At 44.0% G+C, this 25,059-nt stretch overlaps 2 long non-coding RNA genes across 9 annotated transcripts in view; one reads left to right on the top strand and one right to left on the bottom strand.

Annotated features, from left to right (window-relative positions):
* Positions 1-25,059, top strand: part of LOC309529640 — a 350,951-nt gene that overhangs the window by 289,915 nt on the left and 35,977 nt on the right. The window contains exons 1-2 of one of the 7 annotated variants that reach the window (XR_014218228.1): positions 16,832-18,281; positions 19,984-20,647. The exons of 1 other annotated variant lie outside the window; for it this stretch is intronic. This is a non-coding gene — a long non-coding RNA (uncharacterized lncRNA). Of the gene's footprint in view, positions 1-16,831; positions 18,282-18,396; positions 20,669-21,926; positions 22,089-25,059 lie in introns of those variants that run through there. 5 more of the 7 variants (XR_014218229.1, XR_014218245.1, XR_014218246.1 and 2 more) reach the window with 5 other exon arrangements.
* On the bottom strand, positions 1,316-12,424 carry LOC309529768. Of its 2 annotated transcripts, none has more exons than XR_014218435.1 (4): positions 10,936-12,424; positions 4,241-4,380; positions 2,778-2,910; positions 1,316-1,493 (listed from the first exon to the last, which is right to left on the bottom strand). It is a non-coding gene; the product is annotated as an uncharacterized lncRNA (long non-coding RNA). The 2 variants fall into 2 exon arrangements; XR_014218436.1 differs by lacking the exon at positions 10,936-12,424 and adding an exon at positions 4,810-4,962.

Below are 25,059 nucleotides of genomic sequence, written 5' to 3'. Positions count from 1 at the left end.
GCGGATGATACCCAGCTCTAGCTCTCTTTCAAATCAGAACCAGTGAAGGCAGTGAAGGTCCTGTGTGAGTGTCTAGAGGCGGTTGGAGGATGGATGGCAGCTAGCAGATTGAGGTTGAATCCTGACAAGACAGAATTACTGTTTTGGGGGGACAGGAGGTGAGCTACCTTTGAAGGTGATCCGGAAACTACAACTAATCCAGAATGCGGCAGCTAGACTGGTGAATGGGAGCGGCCGCCGAAATCATATAACACTGGTCTTGAAAGACCTACACTGGCTCCCAGTACGTTTCCAAACACAATTCAAAGTGTTGGTGCTGACCTTTAAAGCCCTAAACGGCCTCAGTGAAGTATACCTAAAGGAGCATCTCCACCCCATCGTTCTGCCCGGACACTGAGGTCCAGTGCTGAGGGCCTTCTGGCAGTTCCCTCACTATGAGAATCCTAGTTACAGAAAACCAGGCGGAAGGCCTTCTCGGTAGTGGCACCCGCACTGTGGAACGCCCTCCCACCAGATGTCAAAGAGAAAAACAACTACCAAACTTTTAGAAGACATCTGAAGGCAGCCTTGTTTAGGGAAGTTTTTAATGTTTAATGGGTTATTGTAGTTTAATATTCTGTTGGAAGCCACCCAGAGTAGCTGTGGAAACCGAGTCAGATTGGTCTGGTATAAATAATAAATTATTGTTATTGTTTTATTGCTATTGTTATTGTTATTGTTATTGTTTGCATTTTCTTATCTCACCAGACTGGATGCCATGGGATGCTGGGATGAAGAATTTAGCTTGGTAAGCACATGTGCATGCAATTATGCGTAATAATAATAATAATAATAAGTGGGCTTTGTGGGGCTAGTTTCTGTAAAAGCCAGGGCTACTTCCCATCCTGTAATCCTGTAGCTGGAGGGGCCTAGAATCTATAAGAAGCAGCTTCCAGACCTGGTCTGGTCTGTTCAATAATCCCAAAATTCAGACACCTGTGGGTTTTGAAGAATGACTTTATTTCAACTGGCATACTTTTTAAAACAGTGCCACTCAGGTTGGTTACCATTTAAATGGAAGCAGAACTGAACTTCTTCTCCCTATCATTCCACCCCCCATTATTTTGTCACTCTTCATTTCCCACATTGTGGCCCAGTCCTCCTCACTAGACTGTTTTGGGGAACCCTCACCCCCTTTTAGTCTTCCTTTCTAATGACGTTTTGGGCCTCTTCACAAACCATGCTTGCTGACACCTCCTTCTCATGGACGTAAGGTGCCATTTTGGCTTCACTAGCAAGAACACTCATGCTTAGAAATGAAAAACAGAGGGGAAAAGGCTTTTGGATCTGCTTTTATTGCAAGGCACAAGCTCGTGTAAGCCTTGAAAATGTTGCTTTTTTCAATCTGGATGCTTTGGAGAAGAAGTCCCTAGCTGGAGATCAAGCGGGATCCAGTGGCTCTCAAAGAGAGGGAGCATCTTCCACTTTTCAAAGGCATCTATCACTCCTCCCGTCTAAAACATAGAAACCAGAAACAAAAAGACAACAGTTAACTCAGTTTCATAGCAAGGTGACCATGTTTGAGACACGAAAATACAAAGCAAGGCATGTTGGACCACAAGAAAGATTTCATGATAATAAGCCATTGGGTAGGGATAGGTCTGTTTCAGTTTCGCATTTTCTCTATGAATTACATAGATTCCCCTTTCGATGAGAACTGAATCCTATCTCTTGCCCATCCTTACCCCTGGGGGACTTTCTTTTCTAGGTACAATTAAATATGTCACAGAATAGTGAGTGAGCTTGCAAGGTCTCCAATATTCTCCTGCAGACTGGATGTTATGCACGGCAGGGATTTGTTGTCTTTGTGGCCCTAAGGAAGAGTTCAGGGTTAACAGGATGCTTGCTCACACTTTTGTGATAATGTTTTGAGAAACACGGGAGAACTGGCACCCTAGGGTTCATTCCATCCAGTTGCTAATTTCTCTGTATGCACTCAAGACAAAAGTCTACTGCCTCAGGTTCTTTCTTTAAAAGATAAAATAATAATGAATCTGCTTGGAACTGAAAGTGGGAGATTTGCATGGAATGTATGGGATGTGATACTGAGGTAATCTTAGACGGTGGAGGGCAGGACACCACACAGAGTAAGTGCACAACATCTGTTAAAGCTGCAGAATAGACATCCCTTAGGCACTGAGATAAACAATGGATGAAGCTGTACAACAAATTAAATGTGCCCATCCGTTGTTGTTTAGGGATTTGGCAAAGGAGATCTGGCATAAGCTCAGAGGGCAAAGGGGCCAAAGACAGCTGGACCAGCCATGAGGCAGGTGAGGACCCTGCTTCTGGTGGCAGAAGCCCCTCAGACAACAAACCCATTGGTGCCCCTCCTGCCCCGCTGGTTCTGCCTGTGGGGAAAGAACTCAGCACCATCTTGCTTAAAATGGGCAACAATGGTAGTGCCGCTTCTGTGCCTGCAACCAACAGGGTATGGTGTGTGTCAGCAGCGGATCAGTCCATGGCAGGAGTAGCAGGTAGATGGGCTTAGGAGCCTTGGCGGCAGAATGGCCTAGCAGCAATTAGCATTTTGCATCAAGCAGTAAAATGGGATGTGCCACCCTTGGCTGATTCTGGCATAGGTATTTTTATTTTTATTTTTGCAATGGAGCAATTGAGCTTGCAGGCAAAGGATGATCAGTTTAGGGGACGCTGCATTGGGTACTTAAAATGATCAATCCAGAGGGTAATGGGAGAGGGGCTGGAGGTGTAATTCTCTTTTGGTAAGCTGAAATCACCTTTTGCAACAGAGATAATTAGGAAAACACTTTCCAATCTTTTCAGTATTATTGCGACAACCTAGAAAGAAGCAAAGACCTTCGGCGTCATGGCATTGCCTAGCATTCTTAGGTTCCTGGTTCTGTGCAGATCCTGTGCAAAGAGAGAAACACACATAACTGTCCACTGGGGAGAAGGAAGTTAAGTCACAATAGGATGAAAGAGAGGAACAACTCCACAGCCCTTTGAACAGGAGTGGCTCTGTGACGCTCTGGGTGCTGTGGCATCCCAACTCCTACCCCCCACCCCACCCCTGCCACTGGCCACTGGTGTTTTCCACCCTTGCTACATTCACAAGGAGAAATGGTAAATGTGCTTATCCAGATATTTGCTCATGAGTGGAGGGTGTCAGCCCACGAAACACGACAGCAAGAAGTGAGGCACACATGGCTTATACGTTATAGAGAAACTAAAGCCTGGAACTGAAGCCATCAGAGCCCCTAGGACTACCCAGAATAAAAGGCTCTATATTACATCAAGAAACATTTTCCACTAATTAGAAACTTTATACCCCAAATTTATTGGCAGACCTGTGGAAGAGACAAATCAAAATTTTATTTTCTAAAACGTATTCCATAAATTTGCATAGAATTGCATAAAATCTAACCAAACTGAGAAAAGAAGAGGCTGCTTTTGTTTTTCCTTACAGTTTTACAAGCGATGCCATTTTCCATATATTAATAAAAAGGTAAAGGACTGTTTTGACAGTTAATTCCAGTTGCAGACAACTCTGGGAGCCGGCGTTTGACCACAGACAGCTTCCGGGTCACGTGGCCAGCATGACTAAGCTGCTTCTGGTGAACCAGAGCAGCACACGGAAACGCCGTTTCCCTTCCTGCTGGAGCTGTACCTATTTATCTACTTGCACTTTCGAATTGCTAGGTTGGCAGGACCAGGGACCGAGCAATGGGAGCTCTCCCCGTCGTGGGGATTCAAACCACCAACCTTTTGATCAGCCAGCCCAAAAGGCTCAGTAGTTTAAACCACAGGGCCACCCGCGTCCCCTTTTCCTTATATTACTCTGCCATAATGAAGTCAACATGTGAACATCAAAGCACAGCCGTCCTCTGAAAGGTAGCTCTCCCTCCAAGTAATGTATTTTTAAAATGTACATGAAAAGGTGTAATTTCATGACAATAGCATGAAAATATAGGCTATAATAGGGGAACTTGCATAGCAATTATGGGCATAATGGGGGAAATTCAGCAACACAGTGCATCTATCCCCTAATAGACACACTTTGGTAAGCAGTTTTGTCTGATATATACATTTTTATGCTAATTTTACCACTAAAGAAATATCTCTAGCAAGAAAAGTGAGCTTCCTTTGCAAGGCCACAGAACAGCAACTGTACTCCTCTCTCTCTTCCACCCCATAATAGGCTGGCAGGTGTCCCTCTGCCTTCTTCCTCTCCATCCCTTACCTGGGGAAGCCAGGAGCAGCAAAGAGAGAACTGCCAAGCACAGGTGAAGGATCTTCATGGCTCAGGATGAATTGTGGTGGCAAAGCCAGGCAAAGCCAGCTTTTAAGCCAAATGGAGCCCCAAAGCTTGCCAAGAGAGGGCTGGGAGGGAGAAGCAGATTGCATAATTGTAATTTCTTTGGGACGTTGTGACTTAGGCTGATGTGGACGAGAACGTTGCCAAAATCACATGCCTCTGGAAAGGCATTCCTGCATTTGGTCAGTCATAGCAGTTTCCACACAAGATCACAAACATTCAGGTGTGCTGTATTCATGTTTCAGAGCGAGACAGCTTGAATCATTTTCCTACTCATATTGAAATACTGCACCTCAGTCTGGCCAAACTTAGATTCACCAAATGTTTAGGTGTATGCGTTATCCCTGCATCCCCTCAGGAAATAGCACTGGTAGTAGTAATAGCTTCAAACAGTTCTTCCAGAAAAAAAGATTCAAGTCCACTGATTGAAGAGGTTGAGTGGGACATGCAGGGCAAGGAGATTTCAAAGGTGAAATGATGGACTCTTTGCTTACTTGAAGGAAAGGCAATCTTCACATGCTCTCTTGTCCTTTTTCTCATTCTTGCAATCATCATCCTCATCCTTTTTACTTTTTTAACTGGACTTAACTGTCAGGGGTCTTTTACATTTACCTTGTAATCCTCAGCTATTCAAACAAGATGGAGGGGAGAAGATCACACTGAGCAAATGCCCAGCAACTATTGAAGTTTTAGGATGGACAGTTATGGCAATCCCTTTCCACTGAGATAAAAAATAGATGAAACTGAATATTAATCTAAACAATCAAATACCATGTGATTGAAGGATTCGACCAAGAAGAATTGGCAAAACCTCCCAGAGCAAAGCAATCAAAGACAGGGCTGATCCCAGAGCCGGACAAGCCTTGAGGCAGGTGAGGATGCTGCTTCAGGTGGCAGAAGCCCTCAACCAGGCACAATGCCCATGGGTGCCCCTCCTGCCCAGCTGCTTCTGCCAGTGGAGGAGAAGCACCAGTATCATCAGCACTGATTTTGGAAAAGTTCACAGCCATTTCGGGGAATAAGGGATGTGCCACCCTAAGCTGATTCTGCCATAGGTGTCTTTTGCAATTGACAAGGTATGAAAACAACTGGCTGTGCAACCAATTAAGCTTGCAATCAAAGGACGATGTATTCAGGGACCACTTAAGTAATTGATGCTTTGTGTAAGGAATGGAACACGTAGCTAGTACTGACTGCTCTATCAAAATGACATTCTGTGTAATAAAAAGGTTGCATTAGAGATACTTCGTACTGCCAGTGGTTGTTTAATTAATGAAAAACCTAATTATGACAACTGCTTATTTCTGTTTCTGACGGAATAGAATGGCTCTAAGACACAGAATGGAGGGAAGAGGCAGGGAGGAGAGATGAGTTTGTATTGATGCAGTTTTTACATAATGGAGGAAATAATAAAGCTTTAATGGAAAACTCAAATGGATATAGCAGAAAAATGCTATATTAAAGGAGGTTAAACTGGAATCAGATAAATGATCATCAACTTGTAAAGAAACCTATGGTTCATGTTAGGAGGCATCATAAAAGTTTTACGTTATGAAACTATTTTCTCAGTTCACTGGCTCCCTTTGCCTAAATCCGAGAAGGGATGTCCATTTAGGGTGGTAGCCTAAAGCTACTCAGATCAGAGGCTCCTGAAAATGATTGATCAAAAAAATGCTACAAGAGGGGCATGGTGCGGGGAGAAGAAATAATACTTTCCTCTGGACACTTGTTTGATTCTCCTTTGCTAAGCTGAAGTTCCCTTCTGCAACAATTATACAATGGTGACAGCTCCCAATGTCAGTGAAGACAGCAGGAGAAACGAATGGGAGGCAGATACAATCAGTTTGTGATAGGCCATATCCTGTGTAGAGGAAGAACAAATACCATGGTCCACAAGTAAAAGGAAAGTTCATTCATAAGAGGAAGAAACAGAGGCACAACTTAGAATCATAGAATCATAGAATCATAGAATCATAGAATCATAGAGTTGGAAGAGACCACAAGGGCCATCGAGTCCAACCCCCTGCCAAGCAGGAAACACCATCAGAGCACTCCTGACATATGGTTGTCAAGCCTCTGCTTAAAGACCTCCAAAGTAGGAGACTCCACCACACTCCTTGGCAGCAAATTCCACTGTCAAACAGCTCTTACTGTCAGGAAGTTCTTCCTAATGTTTAGGTGGAATCTTCTTTCTTGTAGTTTGGATCCATTGCTCCGTGTCCGCTTCTCCGGAGCAGCAGAAAACAACCTTTCTCCCTCCTCTATGTGACATCCTTTTATATATTTGAACATGGCTATCATATCACCCCTTAACCTCCTCTTCTCCAGGCTAAACATGCCCAGCTCCCTTAGCCGTTCCTCAGAAGGCATCGTTTCCAGGCCTTTGACCATTTTGGTTGCCCTCCTCTGGACACGTTCCAGTTTGTCAGTGTCCTTCTTGAATTGTGGTGCCCAGAACTGGACACAGTACTCCAGGTGTGGTCTGACCAGAGCAGAATACAGTGGCACTATTACTTCCCTTGATCTAGATGCTATACTCCTATTGATGAAGCCCAGAATTGCATTGGCTTTCTTAGCTGCCGCGTCACACTGTTGGCTCATGTCAAGTTTGTGGTCAACCAAGACTCCTAGATCCTTTTCACATGTACTGCTCTCAAGCCAGGTGTCACCCATCTTGTATTTGTGCCTCTCATTTTTTTTGCCCAAGTGCAATACTTTACATTTCTCCCTGTTAAAATTCATCTTATTTGTTTTTGCCCAGTTCTCTAATCTGTCAAGGTCGTTTTGAAGTGTGATCCTGTCCTCTGGGGTGTTAGCCACCCCTCCCAGTTTGGTGTCATCTGCAAATTTGATCAGGATGCCCTTGAGTCCATCATCCAAGTCGTTGATAAAGATGTTGAATAAGACCGGGCCCAAGACAGAACCCTGTGGCACCCCACTAGTCACTCTTCTCCAGGATGAAGAGGAACCATTGATGAGCACCCTTTGGGTTCGGTCAGTCAGCCAGTTACAAATCCACTGAGTGGTAGCATAGTCAAGACCGCATTTTACCAGCTTCTTTACAAGAATATCATGGGGCACCTTGTCAAATGCCTTGCTGAAATCAAGGTAGGCTACATCCACTGCGTTCCCTTCATCTACCAGGCTTGTAATTCTGTCAAAAAACGAGATCAGGTTAGTCTGACATGACTTATTTTTCAGAAATCCATGCTGACTATTGGTGATCACAGCATTCCTTTCTAGGTGCTCACAGACTGTTTGCTTAATGATCTGCTCCAGAATCTTCCCTGCTATTGATGTCAGACTGACTGGGCGGTAATTATTTGGGTCCTCTCTTTTCCCCTTTTTGAAAATAGGGACAACATTTGCCCTCCTCCAGTCTGCCGGGACTTCGCCTGTTCTCCAGGAATTCTCAAAGATGACTGCCAGTGGTTCTGAGATCACATCTGCCAGTTCTTTTAATACTCTTGGATGCAGTTCATCTGGCCCTGGAGACTTGAATACATCTAAACTAGCCAAATATTCTTGTACTATCTCCTTAGTTATTCTGGGCTGTGTTTCCTTTGCTGAATCATTTGCTCCAAATTCTTCAGGTCGGGCATTGTTTTCTTTATCGGAGAAGACTGAGGCAAAGAAGGCATTGAGGAGTTCAGCCCTTTCTGTGTCCCCTGTTTGCATTTCACCATCTTCTCCTCTGAGTGACCCCATTGTTTCTTTGTTCTTCCTTTTGCTACGAACATACCCATAAAAGCCTTTTTTGTTGCTTTTAACCTCTCTAGCAAGCCTGAGTTCATTCTGTGCTTTAGCTTTTCTGACTTTGTGTCTACACGTGCTGGCTATTTGTTTGAATTTCTCTTTGGTGGTTTCCCCCCTTTTCCATTTTTTGTACACATCCTTTTTTAATCTTAATTCAGTTAAAAGTTCTTTAGATAGCCACCCTGGCTTCTTTAGGCACCTTCCATGTTTCCGTCTCATTGGTATTGCCTGACGTTGTGCTTTTAGTATCTCCCTCTTAACAAACTCCCAGCCATCATGAGCTCCCTTTCCTTTTAGTATTGTTGTCCATGGGATCTCACCCAGCACTTCCCTAAGTTTTATGAAGTCGGCTTTCTTAAAGTCAAGAAATTGAGTCCTAGTATGCTTGGCTGCTCCTTTCCGCTGTATAGTAAACTTCAGAAGAGCATGATCACTCGCGCCTAATGATCCTTCCACTTCTACCCCACTAATCAGGTCATCAACATTGGTTAGGACCAGATCTAAAATGGCTGTTCCTCTTGTTGCTTCTCCCACTTTCTGGACAATGAAGTTGTCTGCAAGGCCAGTGAGGAATCTGTTTGACCTTATGCTCTTGGCTGAGTTTGACGTCCAACAAATATCCGGGTAATTGAAGTCCCCCATTACTACTATCTCCCTTCCTTTTGCATGCTTGGCCATCTGTTCCAGGAAGGCATCATCTATGTCTTCCGTTTGGCTTGGGGATCTATAGTAAACTCCCACAATGAGGTCTCTGTTATTCTTCTCTCCCTTAATTTTGACCCAAATGCTCTCACTTTGGCTTTGAGGATCTAAATCTTGGATCTCTTCACAGGTATACACATCCCTGACATATAACGCCACTCCTCCTCCTTTCTTGTCTGGTCTGTTTCTCTGAAATAGATTGTATCCCCCCATTATTACATTCCAATCGTGGGACTTATCCCACCAGGTTTCAGTGATGCCTATTATGTCATATTTAGTTTGCTGTACCAAGAGCTCAAGCTCATCTTGTTTATTTCCCATGCTTTGCGCATTAGTGTACAGACATTGAAGTCCATTAATCATTCCCCCGTGTCTCTTATTTAAGGATTTTTTCCTCCCACCACTAGGTCTGCGTTCTGTTTGCTCCATTTGGTCTATGACATTTGGATGATCATCTTCATTAATTGATAGACTCCTACCTTCAGGAGCACTGTCTCCCTCCCCCACATTAGTCAGTTTAAAGCCCTCCTGATGAGGTTTCTGAGATTTTTGGCAAAAACATTTCTCCCAACCATTGTGAGGTGCAGCCCATCACTTGCCAGAAGTCCATCTTCAAGAAACTGCAGTCCGTGATCTAAGAATCCAAACCGTTCCTGTTTACACCATTTGCGAAGCCAGCTGTTCACTTCCACTATTTTCCCCTCTCTCCCTGGGCCACGTCGTTCAACTGGGAGGACAGATGAGATGACAATTTGTGCATTTAGTTGCTTCAATTTCCTGCCAAGAGCCTCGTAGTCTCTTTTGATCTTCTGGAGGCTATTGCTTGCAGTGTCATTGGTTCCCACATGAACCAAGAGGAAGGGGTATTTGTCAGTGGGTTTTATGATTCCTTGCAGTCGTTCAGTTACATCTTGGATCTTAGCCCCGGGGAGACAGCACACTTCCCGAGACATCTTGTCAGGCCCACAGATCACTGCTTCTGTTCCCCTCAGTAGGGAATCCCCTATCACCACTACACGCCTCCTCTTGGGTTTGGTCGGGGTTCTTCCGTGAGCTGTCTGTTCCAAGGTCGCCTGCACATTCCCTGAGGACTGACTTTGCTGCTCGTCTTCATATACCTGATCGACTGTAATGAGGGAGAGATCCTCAAATGGAGTCTGCTCTTCGTCTTCCATGCTAGGGGAGAGGACCTCAAAGCGATTGTGTATTTCTAAGCAATCAGAGTGAACCCTGGGCCTCCTACTTCTTTGAGTCACGTTTCTCCATATATCTGGCTCCTGTGTTGGTGAACTAGACTCCTTCTCAGGGGAGTCCCCTGTCTCCTCCTTGGTGGAGACGGTGTGCTCTGTTGCTTCCAAGAAGAGCTCCAGCTCTCTAATTCTTTGGAGCATAGCTACACGTTCCTCCAGTTGCTGGACTTTGTCTTTTAAGAGGGCAATCAACATGCAATTGCTGCAGGTAAAGCTGCCTGTAACCTTTGGCAAGATGGCAAACATTGTGCAGGAATCGCAGGCGACTGCAGCTGTTCCCTCCCCTTCCATCTTGAGATCGTGTCGTTGGGGTTGGCTACAGAGGTCCTCCATCATAAAAAGCTTGAAGACAGGACAAATAACTGCCCCCTCTGACCTTTACACAGGGAAAACAGCTAATCAGCCACAAAGAAACACACACACACAAGAAAACCCTTTTTGCTCCTTCTTCAACTGATGCCCTGCAAACTTCATAGCTGACCCCCCTAAAATAAATCTTGGCTGCACCCATGCTTCCCATATTTTAAATTTGTTTGGAACATTTTGACTTAGGCTGACATGGAGGAGTATGTTGCCAAAATCACATGCTTGCGGGAAGATATTGCTGAAATCTGGTAGTCATAGCAGTTTCCACAGAAGTAGGATCCCAACTACAGATCGCAAACATTCAGATCTGCTGCATTCATGTTTCACAAGGAGATGGCTTGGATCAAACAAAAAGTTTATGAGGAGAATAGGCAGTGCCAGGGGGATGTATCCCTCAGGTAAATAACTCACCCCTCACCTGTTCCCATCACATTGCTGGACCCTTGTGGTTACCTGAAGGAAGGGCACCTTTCACAATAACAATTGGCCAACCTGTCCTTTCCCTTCTCCTTTACACCATAGAGGATGACTAAGCCATTTACTTACTTACTTACTGTGGCGATCACACAGGGCCCCTGGACGTTTGATGGTCTATTGACCCTGTGCCACCACTGTGATTGCTTTCTTCGCTGCCACCACCCCGCTTCTCATGGGGACACACAGAGTCCAGACAGTTGCTAACATTAACAAAAAGTCAAGTTTATTTTTAAATGCAGGAACAAGCGTATGGTTTCAGTTTATTTTTCTCTTGCCAGTTTCTTAATCTTAGTTCCTAACAACTCCAAACTGATTTTTCCCTACTATCTATCTGACTCCACCTGACAATTCCTCTCACAATACATCTCTGCCAACCCAAACCTAATCCTCCCTCTTCCTTCTTCAACTCCCAAACCTCAACTGACTTTCAAAGTCTCCCACTCTAACTTTTACTCCCCCCTTGAATTCTCACTGGCCAATCACATCACACCCATTTTAACCCTTTCCTATGACCCATCCTAGGAGGCAAACGCCACATTCCTCCCCCCTTAAGAAGATTGACTCAGGAGGGATAACTTAACCTAGTTATTCTCCTGATCAATCAGCAGTACATCTTTATGGCAAATAAACATTTCCTAACCTGTCATTTCACCCTTCACTTCACACCTAACATTTGTACATCAAACACTGTGTTCTGGTAAAATATACATATATAAAAAAGCCTGTTACATCTTAAGCATTCACTTAACTTTCAATTGCAGGTCTTCTGGATAAGGCGTCTGCAACGGTGTTCAGGGTCCCTTTCACATTTTTTACCGTAAAATTAAAGTCTTGCAGTGATAGGGCCCACCTCATCAGCTTACTGTTGGTCTTCATGGTTCTCAGCCACAGCAAGGGTGAATGGTCAGGACATAAAGTGAAAGTTCGGCCCCAGATGTACGGCTTCAGTTTCTGTAATGCCCACACGATGGCAAGGCATTCCTTCTTGATGGTCGAATAATGTCTTTCCCTTGGTAGTAGTTTCTTGCTTATGAAGGTGATGGGATGCAGTTCGTCCTTCTCTCCCTGTTGGCACAGCACGGCCCCGATCCCGGCATTGGATGCATCGGTGAAGACGGTGAACTCACGATCATAATCAGGAGCAACAAGGACTGGATGTGATGTCAAGCCGCTTTTTAAGGCGTCAAACGCCTGCTGACATGCTGCTGTCCAGTTAACCTTGTCTGGCTCCTTCTTCTGCGTTAGGTCAGATAAAGGCACTGCTATCTCGCTAAATTTCAGAATAAATTTGCGATAATAACCGGCTAGTCCTAGGAAAGCTCTGACTTTCTTCTTGGAGGTAGGGGTAGGCCAGTTTGAAATGGCTTCTACCTTTGTCTCTAAAAGTTTCATCCCTCCTCCTCCCACCATGTGTCCCAGGTATTGAATAGTCGAGACCCCTATCTGGCATTTGCTAGCTTTGATGGTTAAGCCCGCCTCTTTAATTCGCTGTAGCACTATCCCTAAGTGCTCTTTGTGTTTCTCCCAAGTTGGACTGCACACAGCCATATCGTCCAAATAAGCATTCTCTGCGCCTCTTCACTATATGTAAAGAAGGAGAAGCCAAAATGGGGGGAGCTGTGGCGCCAGTTGGGCAAGGAGAAACCCCAGCGCTCCAGCTAACATTACAGGACTTATGGCAACAGAACTTACAGTTGAAAAGTCAAGTCGACGTACTATCGGCAGCATTGGGAGAACGTAGAACCATGTTGCAAGCGACATGTGGAGATAGAGTAAAACATTTACTGTACGTCCACGTAGCTTCAAGGGAGAAACCTCTGAATACATGGCTTTCAAGACAGAAATTTCTTACATAATTGAGATAAAGGATAAAGAATTTCAATCTGAGCAAGAGAAGGTTGCTTATGTTATTAATTTCTTGGAAGGGAGGGCTAAGGACTGTGTTATACCCCTAATATCTCGAAGGGATGCCGCCCTAGGAAATCTACAAATGTTTCTGCAGTATCTAGACACGATTTTCTTAGACCCTGCGCATGAAACAACCACAGCTAGGCAGCTGTTGAGAATGAGACAAGGAAAAGACACTGTGGGAGTTTATTAGTCCAACTTTAGTTTGCTGGTGCAGGGACCGGCTGTTCACAGGAAAGGCAAGGGTTAAGTTCTAGCTCAAATTCAGAGGAGGGGAGATACAGGCCAACTCTAGCCAGGAGGTTAGAAAAAAGAGTGGGAAAACGAAGGGAAAGGCGCCTTCGCCTTTTTGAGGGTGGCTGGTCACGGAGAAGCAGAGCTCAGAAGGTATCTGAAATAAGTGACTCTGAGGAATAATAGTTAAGAACTGTTTATAAGATTATTTTGTTTTTGTTTTTTTATAAAATTTTTTTATTGATTTTACAACATTTTTATAGACAATACAAACAAATAAAAAGACAAAACAAACATGTATAAATTCATCTCCTTTTTTCATAAACTTCTTTTCTCTGACTCCCCCAAACCTCCCCTTTCTACATCCCAATTCCAAAAAATATTTCAGCAAGTCCTAAGTTAAATTTTTATCAAATTTAGTTCCTTATTTGTTCTTTTCTTTTACTTAATCTTTTGTCGCTGTAATCTCCTTTTCTTACTAAGAACCTCAACATTTTAGCATTCATTAATTTTATAATATTTCTTAAGATAAGTTTTGAATTTCTTCCAGTCTTCATCCGCCGTCTCTTTCCCCTGTTCACGGATTCTGTCGGTCATTTCAGCCAATGTCATATAGTCTATTACCTTCATCTGCCATTCTTCCAAGGTGGGTAGATCTTGGGTCTTCCAATGCTTTGCGACAAGTATTCTTGCTGCTGTAGTAGCGTACATAAAAAAAAAATTCTATCTTTCTTCGACACCACTTGGTTACTAATGCCCAAGAGAAAGGCCTCTGGTTTCTTAGGGAAGGTACATTTTAGCACCTTTTTAATTTCATTATATATCATTTCCCAGAAAGCCTTAATCTTCGGGCACGTCCACCAAAGGTGATAAAAAGTACCTTCCATTTCTTTACATTTCCAACACTTATTGTCAGGCAGGTGATAAATTTTTGCTAGCTTGACTGGGGTCATGTACCACCTATAGATCATTTTCATAATATTTTCCTTTAAGGCATTACATGCCGTAAATTTTATACCGGTGTTCCACAACCATTCCCAGTCAGCAAACATAATGTTATGACCAATATCCTGTGCCCACTTAATCATAGCTGATTTAACTGTTTCATCTTGTGTATTCCACTTAAGCAACAAGTTATACATTCTTGACAAATTCTTAACATTGGGTTCTAACAGTTCGGTTTCTAGTTTTGATTTCTCCACCTGGAAGCCAATTTTCCTGTCTTGTTTGTATACCTCCATTATTTGAAAATAATGGAGCCAATCTCATACTTTTGTTTTTAAATTCTCGTGACTCTGTAATTTCAATTTATCTCCATCTTGTTCCAAAATTTCCCAATACTTTGGCCATTTGACCTCCATATTGAGTTTTTTCACCGCTTTAGCCTCCAAAGGTGACAACCATCTAGGGGTTTTGTTTTCCAGCAAATCCTTATATCTAATCCAAACATTATATAGTGCTTTTCTGACAATATGATTTTTAAAGGCCCTATGCACTTTAACTTTATCATACCACAAATATGCATGCCATCCAAATGCATTATTAAAACCTTCTAGGTCCAAGAAATCTGTATTCTCGAGGAGCATCCACTCTTTCATCCAGCAGAACACTGCTGCTTCATAGTACAATTTTAAGTCCGGCAGGGCAAATCCCCCTCTTTCCTTAACATCCGTTAGTATCTTACATTTTATTCTGGGCTTTTTGCCCTGCCAGACAAATTTTGAAATATCTTTCTGCCACCTCTTGAAACAGTCCATCTTGTCAAGAATTTGCAATGTTTGAAATAAAAATAACATTCTAGGCAATACATTCATTTTTATAGCTGCAATTCGGCCCAACACAATAAAAAGTTATAAAAGAACAAGAAGCGTTTGTGTGGTGATCTGAAGAGGACAACGACCAGTCCTGACACAGAAGACCTGCAATTGAAAGTTAAGTGAATGCTTAAGATGTAACAGGTTTTTGTATATATGTATATATTACCAGAGGATCACGCTAGCCAGCGATCATTAAGTAAAAGTCTTTATTGAGTTACAGTTTCCATTCTCAAGCTGCTGCGTGCAACTCTACGTCTAATGGCTAGATCGGCGAAGTCCCGTCTGAGTCTCCGCCCCTTGCGCACCAACTTAATATCCTAGCCCTGCTCCACCTTTTCCACCTGACTGTTCTCCTCTGGGTCCCTCTGCCCCCGGGGTCTCTTCCTTCCTGGATTCTTCTGACGCCGACCCCCCGGACTCTCCTGTCTCCTTGCGCCGGGCTTTAGGACCTGGCTCTCTTTCAGGGCTGCCTACTGCGTCACTTCCCTGTGCATTTGAACTTGGCACGCGCGCCCAACCTTCCACTTTCCGTCTGACCGTTTCTTCGCTCCCCGATGGAGGTGTGGCCACTCCTGACTCATGCCCTCCCCCCTGTTGTGAGCTGCCAGCGCTTGATCCCTGGCTCTCTTCCTCTTCCCTGCTCTCTGGCGGTGACGCTGGTCCCGATTTCCAACTGCTCTCCTCTGAGTCCCCTCTGGCTCTATCTCCCTGGGGTGTCCCCCTAGGCTCCCCCCTTGCCCTGGCCACTGGTGCTCCTTTCTGTGAATCTTCTGATTCACTGGAAAGACTCGGAGATCTCGGGTCGTCTTCATCACTCATCTTTTCCTCTGCCTCCTCCCCCTCGCTCTCTGTTTCCTCCCTTGCCCTTGCCTCTGCTCCTGAACCCCTGACAATTACGTAAAACTTTTATGATGCCTGCTAACATGAACCATAGGTTTCTTTACAAGTTGATGATCATTTATCTGATTCCAGTTTAACCTCCTTTAATATAGCATTTGTCTGCTATATCCATTTGAGTTTTCCATTAAAACTTTATTATTTCATCCATTATGTAAAAACTGCATCGATACAAACGCATCCCTCCTCCCTCCCTCTTCACATCCATGTCTTAGAGCCATTCTATTCCTTCAGAAACAGAATTAACCAAAACAAAACTCATTATAGTCATTATGTAGGTTGATTATACAGCCTGCAAGATTTACAGTTGTCTTAATTAGGTTTTTCATTAATTAAACAACCACTGGTAGTACAACGTATCTCTAATGCAACCTTTTTATTACACAGAATGTCAATTTCATAGAGCAGTGAGTACCAGCTGCCTGTTCCATTAGTTACACAAAGCATCAATTACATAAGTGGTCCCTGAATACATCGTCCTGTGATTGCAAGCTTAATTGGTTGCGCAGCCAGTTGTTTTCATACTTTGCCCATTGCAAAAGACACCTATGGCAGAATCAGCCTAGGGCGGCACTTCCCGTTTGCCCCAAATTGCAGCCCAGGCACAATGCCCATGGGTGCCCCTCCTGCACCACTGTATAATTGTTGCAGAAGGGAACTTCAGCTTAGCAAAGGAGAATCAAACAAGTGTCCAGAGGAAAGTATCATTTCTCCTCCCCATGCCCTGCCCCTCTTGTAGCATTTTTTTGATCAATCATTTTCAGGAGCCTCTGATCTGAGTAGCTTTAGGCTACCACCCTAAATGGACATCCCTTCTTGGATTTAGGCATAGGGAGCCAGTGAACTGAGAAAATAGTTTCATTACGTAAAACCTTTATGATGCCTCCTAACATGAACCATAGGTTTCTTTACAAGTTGATGATCATTTATCTGATTCCAGTTTAACCTCCTTTAATATAGCATTTTTCTGCTATATCCATTTGAGTTTTCCATTAAACCTTTATTATTTCCTCCATTATGTAAAAACTGCATCAATACAAACTCATCTCTCCTTCCTCCCTCTTCCCTCCATTCTGTGTTTAGAGCCATTCTATTCCGTCAGAAACAGAAATAAGCAGTTGTCATAATTAGGTTTTTCATTAATTAAACAACCACTGGCAGTACAAAGTATCTCTAATGCAACCTTTTTATTACACAGAATGTCATTTTGATAGAGCAGTGAGTACTAGATACCTGTTCCATTCGTTACACAAAGCACCAGTTACTTAAGTGGTCCCTGAATACATGGTACTTTGATTGCAAGCTTAATTGGTTGCACAGCCAGTTGTTTCCATACTTTGTCCATTGCAAAAGACACCTATGGCAGAATCAGCTTAGGGTGGCACATCCCTTATTCCCCCAAATGGCTGTGAACTTTTCCAAAATCAGTGCTGATGATACTGGTGCTTCTCCTCCACTGGCAGAAGCAGCTGGGCAGGAGTGGCACCCATGGGCATTGTGCCTGGTTGGGGGCTTCTGCCACCTGGAGCAGTGTCCTCACCTGCCTCAAGGCTTGTTCGGCTCTGGGATCAGCCCTGTCTTTGGTTGCTTTGCTCTGTGAGGTTTTGCCAATTCTTCTTGGTCGAATTCTTCAATCACATGGTATTTGATTGTTTAGATTAATATGCAGTTTCATCTATTGTTTATCTCAGTGGAAAGGGATTACCATAACTGTCCATCCTAAAACTTCAATATCTGCTGGACATTTGCTCAGTGTGATCTTCTCCCCTCCATCTTGTTTGAATAGCTGAGGATTAAAAGGTAAAGGACCCTTGACAGTTAAGTCCAGTCGCGGACGACTCTTTGGTTGCTGAGCTCACCTTGCTTTACTGGCTGAAGGAGCCTACATTTGTCCGCAGACAGTTTTTCAACGTCATGTGGCCAGCATGACTAAGCCGCTTCTGGCGAAATCAGAACAGGGCACGGAAACACCTTTTACCTTCCCGCAGGAGCGGTACCTATTTATCTACTTGCATTTTTTTGGTGTGCTTTCGAACTGCTAGGTTGCCAGGAGCTGGGACCGAACAACGGGAGCTCACCATGTAACGAGGATTTGAACTGCCGACATTTTGATTGGCAAGCCCAAGGCTCAGTGGTTTAGACCACAGCGCACCCGTGTCTGTTAGCTGAGGAATAGGTTCCATATATTCCTTGCAAAGGGATCCATATTCAGGTTCAAGCACCTTGCACATGAAAGCACCAGGCCTGAGCATGAAAGCTCAAATGAAACCTCAAAGCAGAGAAGGTTAACTCATCGGCCTTTGGATGTTTCTGTTCTGGAGATCCCATCACCCCTGATCTTTAGTCACAAATAACAGCGACTCCACGGAGCGCAGGACAGAAGAGTGAAGCAGCTTCAGAAACAGGGGTTGGAAGGGGGAAAGGGGGCTTAGTCATCTTCAAGGGTGGAAAGGAGAAAGGAAAGGACAGGTTGGCCAATTATTATGGGGTGCAGAGTGGACATGGCAGGTGGAGCAAGCAGAGAAGCAGAGCCCCTCATGTTTGAAAATATTTTTGTAAGTTGCTTTGAGTCTAGTTAGAAAAAGGTGTCTGAGAAATAGGATGATGATGACTGCAAGAAGGATAAGGAGTAAGATAAGAGAGCATGTGACGATCGCCTTTCCTTCAAGTAAGCATAGAGTCCATCATTTCACCTTTGAAATCTCCTTGCCCTGCATGTCTCACTCAACCTCTTCAGTCAGTGGACTTGAATCTTTCTTTTTCTTTTTGGAAGAACTGTTTGAAGCTATTACTACTACCAGTGCTATTTCCTGAGGGGATGCAGGGGTAACACATACCCCTAAACATTTTGTGGATCTAAGTTTGGCCAGATTGAGGAGCAGTATTTCAACATGAGTAGGAAAATGAGAGTAACCCTAAACATTTTTTAGGGGAGGAAAGCACAGGCTACTACTAAGAATAATCATTGTAGGAGACGAGCATGTGAAAACTGCCCTTCCTTGACATAACCGCAAGGGTCCAGCAATGTTTTGGGGCCAGGTGTCATTTACCTGAGGGATACATCCCCCTAGCACTGCCTATGTGGGGCATTGCATCCTCCTCATAAATGTTTCATTTGATTCAAGCTGTCTCGCTCTGAAACATGAATACAGCACATCTGAATGTTTGTGATCTTGTGTGGAAACTGCTATGACTGACAGAATGCAGGAATGCCTTTGCAGAGGCACGTGATTTTGGCAACATTCTTGTCCACGTCAGCCTAAGTCACAACGTCCCCAAAAAATTTCATTTATGCAATCTGCTTCTCCCTCCCAGCCCTCTCTTGGCAAGCTTTGGGGCTCCATTTGGCTTAAAAGCTGGCTTTGCCTGGCTTTGCCACCACAATTCATCCTGAGCCATGAAGATCCTTCACCTGTGCTTGGCAGTTCTCTCTTTGCTGCTCCTGGCTTCCCCAGGTAAGGGATGGAGAGGAAGAAGGCAGAGGGACACCTGCCAGCCTATTATGGGGTGGAAGAGGGAGAGGAGTACAGTTGCTGTTCTGTGGCCTTGCAAAGGAAGCTCACTTTTCTTGCTAGAGACATTTCTTTAGTGGTAAAATTAGCATAAAAATGTATATATCAGACAAAACTGCTTACCAAAGTGTGTCTATTAGGGGATATATGCACTGTGTTGGTGAATTTCCCCCATTATGCCCATAATTGCTATGCAATTTGCCCTGTTATAACCTATATTTTCATGCTATTGTCATGAAATTACACTTTTTCATGTACATTTTTAAAATACATTACTTGGAGGGAGAGCTGCCTTTCAGAGGACGGCTGTGCTTTGATGTTCACATGTTGACTTCATTATGGCAGAGTAATATAAGGAAAAGGGGACATGAGTGGCCCTGTGGTTTAAACTACTGAGCCTCTTGGGCTTGCTGATCAGAAGGTTGGTGGTTTGAATCCCCACGACGGGGTGAGCTCCCATTGCTCGGTCCCTGGTCCTGCCAACCTAGCAATTCGAAAGCACATCACGTGCAAGTAGATAAATAGGGACAGCTCCGGCGGGAAGGGAAACGGCGTTTCCGTGTGCTGCTCTGGTTCACCAGAAGCAGCTTAGTCATGCTGGCCACGTGACCCGGAAGCTGTCTGTGGTCAAACGCCGGCTCCCAGAGTTGTCTGCAACTGGAATTAACTGTCAAAACAGTCCTTTACCTTTTTATTAATATATGGAAAATGGCATCGCATGTAAAACTGGTAAGGAAAAAGAAAAGGAGCCTCTTCTTTTCTCAGTTTGGTAAGATTTTATGCAATTCTATGCAAATTTATGGAATACGTTTTAGAAAATAAAATTTTGATTTGTCTCTTCCACAGGTCTGCCAATAAATTTGGGGTATAAAGTTTCTAATTAGTGGAAAATGTTTCTTGATGTAATATAGAGCCTTTTATTCTGGGTAGTCCTGGAGGCTCTGATGGCTTCAGTTCCAGGCTTTAGTTTCTCTATAACGTATAAGCCATGTGTGCCTCACTTCTTGCTGTCGTGTTTCGTGGACTGACACCCTCCACTCATGAGCAAATATCTGGATAAGCACATTTACCATTTCTCCTTGTGAATGTAGCAAGGGTGGTAAACACCAGGGGCCAGTGGCAAGGGGTGGGGTGGGGGGTAGGAGTTGGGATGCCACAGCACCCAGAGCGTCACAGAGCCACTCCTGTTCAAAGGGCTGTGCAGTTGTTCCTCTCTTTCATTCTATTGTGATTTAACTTCCTTCTCCCCACTTTTGTTTGTTTCTCTCTTTGCACAGGATCTGCACAAGACGATGAACCTCATAATATTTGGCAATGCTATCATAAGGCCAATGGTTTTTGCTCACCTCGAGGTTGTCCTAATAATTCTAAAAAGATTGGAAGGTGTACTCCTAGAATTCCATGTTGCGACCGGTAATTTCAGCTTACCAAAAGGTAATTTCAGCTTACCCATTACCCCCTGCATTGATCATTTTAAGTACCCAATGCAGCGTCCCCTAAACTGATCATCCTTTGCCTGCAAGCTCAATTCCCCCATTGCAAAAATAAATATAAAAATACCTATGCCAGAATCAGCCAAGGGTGGCACATCCCATATTGCCGCTTGATGCAAAATGATAATTTCTGCTTTGCCATTCTGCCAGCACGGCTCCTAAGCCCATCTACCTGCTCCTCCTGCCATGGACTGATCCGCTGCTGACACACGCCATACCCTGTTGGTTGCAGGCACAGAAGCGGCACTACCATTGTTGCCCATTTTAAGCAAGATGGTGCTGAGTTCTTTCGCCACAGGCAGAACCAGCGGGGCAGGAGGGGAACCAATGGGTTTGTTGTCTGAGGGGCTTCTGCCACCAGAAGCAGGGTCCTCTCCTGCCTCATGGCTGGTCCAGCTGTCTTTGGCCCCTTTGCCCTCTGAGCTTATGCCAGATCTCCTTTGCCAAATCCCTAAACCACACCGTATGGGCACATTTAATTTGTTGTGCAGCTTCATCCATTGTTTATCTCAGTGCCTAAGAGATGTCTATTCTGCAGCTTTAACAGATGCTGTGCACTTACTCTGTGTGATGTCCTGCCCTCCCCCGTCTAAGATTACCTCAGTATCACATCCCATACATTCCATGCAAATCTCCCACTTTCAGTTCCAAGCAGATTCATTCTTATTTTATCTTTTAATTAAAGAACTTGAGGCAGTAGACTTTTGTCTTGGGTGTATACAGAGAAATTAGCAACTGGACTGAATGAACCCAAGGGTGTCCGTTCTCTTGTGTTTCTCAAAACACTCCCACAAAATGGGGTGCAAGCTTCCTGTTAACCCTGAACTCTTCTTCAGGGCCACAAAGACAACAAATCCCTGCCGTGCATAACATCCAGTCTGCAGGAGAATATTGGAGACCTTGCAAGCTCACTCACTATTCTGTGACATATTTAATTGTACCTAGAAAAGAAAGTCCCCCAGGGGTAAGGATGGGCAAGAGATTGGATTCAATTCTCATTGAAAGGGGAATCTATGTAATTCATAGCTTCTGGAAATGAAAAACTGAAACAGACCTATCCCTACCCAATGGCTTATTATCATGAAATCTTTCTTGTGGTCCAACATGCCTTGCTTTGTGTTTTCGTGTCTCAAGCATGATCGCTTTCCTATGAAACTGAGTTAACTGTTGTCTTTTTGTTGCTGGTTTCTATGTTTTAGACGGGAGGAGTGATAGATGCCTTTGAAAAGTGGAAGATGCTCCCTTTCTTTGAGAGCCACTGGATCCCGCTTCATCCCCAGTTAGGGACTTCTTCTCCAAAGCATCCAGATTGAAAAAGCAACATTTTCAAGGCTTACCTGAGCTTGTGCCTTGCAATAAAAGCAGATCCAAAAGCCTTTTCCCTCTGTTTTTCATTTCTAAGCACGAGTGTTCTTGCTAGTGAAGCCAAAATGGCACCTTACATCCATGAGACGGAGGTGTCAGCAGGCATGGTTGTGCAGAGGCCTAAGGCATCATTACAAAGGAAAACTAAAAGGAGGCGAGGATATCTCAAAACAGTCTAGCGAGTAGGACTGGACCACAATGTGGAAAATGAAGAGTGACAAAATATGGAGGGTGGAATGAGAGGGAGAAGAAATTCTGTTCAGTTTCCCTTTAAATGGTAACCAAACTGAGTTGCACTCTTTGAAAAAGTATGCCAATTGAAATATAGTCATCCTTCCAAATTCACAGGTCTCTAAATTTTGGGGTTATTGAACTGACCAGACCAGATCTGGAAGTTTCCTCTTATAGATTCTAGGATTACAGGATGGGAAGTAGCCCCGGCTTTTACAGAAACTAGCTCCACAAAGCCCACTCATTACAGTATATTAGGCACAATTGCATGCACATGTGCCTACCAGGAAGAATTCTTCATCCTAGGATCCCATGGCATCCGGTCGGGTGAGATAAGAGAATGCACATCCATTCCTCTCTATGGCAACAGAGCTCACTCTTTTAAGATTTAAATGGTGGGTATTTAGCTGAATGGCTATACATATAACTTAATCTGTTCCGGAAGTGCGTTCCAAAACTAAGGTGCCCTTTCCCATAGAAATGAATGCAAAATGGATCAATCCATTCCAGACTTTTAAAAACAACCCCTAAAACATCAATTTAACATGAATTTTACTATCTAATGAGAGCATTGTTTCATAAAGTGAAAACAATCAACAATGTACTGCCAACCCACAATCCATCAATCAGTAGCTGAACTGTGTTCCAAACAGTCAGAAAAACAATTCCAAAAAAGTGCCTCAAAAACAAAAAGGCAAAATAAATAGGAAAAAAAGACAGTCCTCAGCATAACACTCGTAATGCAAGCGTAACACTCAAAATGGAGCAAAACTCCAAGAGAGAGAAGTGTGAGGAGGAGGAAGATGTAAAACAGGATGAAAGCTAAGGTGTATCAGCCTAAACAACAAAGAGATTCAGAGGTCCGCTGAGAGGGGAGGAACCACACCACTCTAAGGGTGAATCTACACACAGGAGGAGAAATGTCAGGAAATCTACTGTTGAGACGTGAAACTGTCATTTTTCCAACTTGGCATACAGCCAGTGTAGCCTTATTGGAGTTCACCGACTGGGTCTGCGTTGCTCCGGGAGAGGAGAAAGGAAGTCAAATGACACCGAGTTGGTTCAAAGAAAGAGTTTATTCTGCTCTCTGGATAGCAGAAGGCACTTGCGTAATCAAGTCCACAGCAAGTCCAAAGAAATGACAAGTTTCATGCAGTGTATATATATACTCCAGGCATCCTCTCCCCCTTCCCCAGCCACGTCAACTTGTATACGCAGGTTGACATCACATATGTTCCTGCTCTGGTACTCTCAACCATAAAAGGATTTTCCTCTTCCTACTCTTGTCTGGGAAGATGTCATAATCTCCAGGAACACGCTTTTGGTGTTTTTCCCGGACGTTGGTCTTGCGCGTATTTTGTGGTCAGCACACAAGATAAAGTTCTGACGTGTTTTCTTTGTTCCCTTAGAGAGCCAAGGCCATCCCTTGCCATGACTGATAAAGGAGAGAGCTCGTTTATGTTTTTGCTCAACAGCTCAAGTTTTAAAAGTGCTCTCTTTTGAAAAAACAAAAAGGGGGGGGGGTTGAGTCAGTTTTAAACTTACTACACAGAAACCCATTCCTTCATTCCCTCTTCTTCTTTTGGACAGCCTTATGGCTCGTCCCAAGGCACTGGCTGGTATTCTCATGTCAGTGTTATAATCTGGGGCCGAATCATTCGTGACATCGTTTTACGCATCATATTTTGCAAGCATTGCATTTAAGCAGGGTATACAGGAGCAGAAAAGAAGCAAGATTAGTCCATTAACATCATTACAAGTCCTCTAAGCCACTCAGTCAACCAAGACATGTCCCATCCATTCCAGGTAGAGACAGGAACATGGGTTACTTTCTCCCTTTCTGTTGCCAGGTGTCGAATAGCTACACCATGGTTAGAGATGTTAAAGCAACAGGCTCCTTCTGTCAAATTTAACGCAGCACAAAATCTGGCGGAACCCAAAATCGGGCCAGCCTAACCTCTCTGTGGAATACGTTTTTAAAATAATATTTAGATTTGTCTCTTCCACAAGTCTCTCAAGAAATTTGGCGCATGTAGCGTCTAATTATTGGGAAAGGTTTTTTGATGCAATAAAGAGCCTTTTTTCTGGGTAGTCCTTGAGTCTCTGATGAGTACAATTACAGGCTTTAGTTTCTCTATAACTCATAAGTCATGCATGCCTCACTTCTTGTATGAGAAGGAGGTGTCAGCAGGCATGGTTGTGCAGAGGCATAAAACGTCCCCCCTCCACCTTGTTTAGATAGCTCAGGATCTAAGATAGCTCCCATATATTCCATGCAAAGTGTCCCACTTTCAGTTCCAAGCACCTTGGGCATGAAAGTACCAGGACTGGACCTGAACCTGTTGCCCTTTGGATGTTTCTGATCTGGAGATGCCGTCACCCCCAATCTACAGCCATACTGACAGCGACTCCAGGGGGTTTTAAACAGAAGAGTGAAGCGGCTTCCGAAACAGGGTTGGGAAGGAGAAAGGGGGATTTGTCATCTTCTAGGGTGGAAAGGAGAAAGGGAAGGACAGGCTGGCCAATTATTATGGGGTGCAGAGTGGGAAATGGCAGGTGGAGCAAGCAGAGAAGAAGATCCCCTCCAGTTTTGAATTATTTTTAAAGTTGTCTTGAGTCCTGTTTGAAAAAGGTGTCTGGGAGATATGGTGGTGGTGAGTTAGGAAGAGGAGGAGGAGGAGGAGGAGGAGGAGGAGACATGTGAAAATTGCCCTTCCTTCAAGTAAGATGAAGAGT

The sequence above is a fragment of the Podarcis vaucheri genome (assembly GCF_965113315.1).
Source record: "Podarcis vaucheri genome assembly, chromosome: 3".
Taxonomy (NCBI): domain Eukaryota; kingdom Metazoa; phylum Chordata; class Lepidosauria; order Squamata; family Lacertidae; genus Podarcis; species Podarcis vaucheri.
Note: the sequence above shows the minus strand (reverse complement) of the source record. Positions and strands in the feature narration are given on the sequence as shown.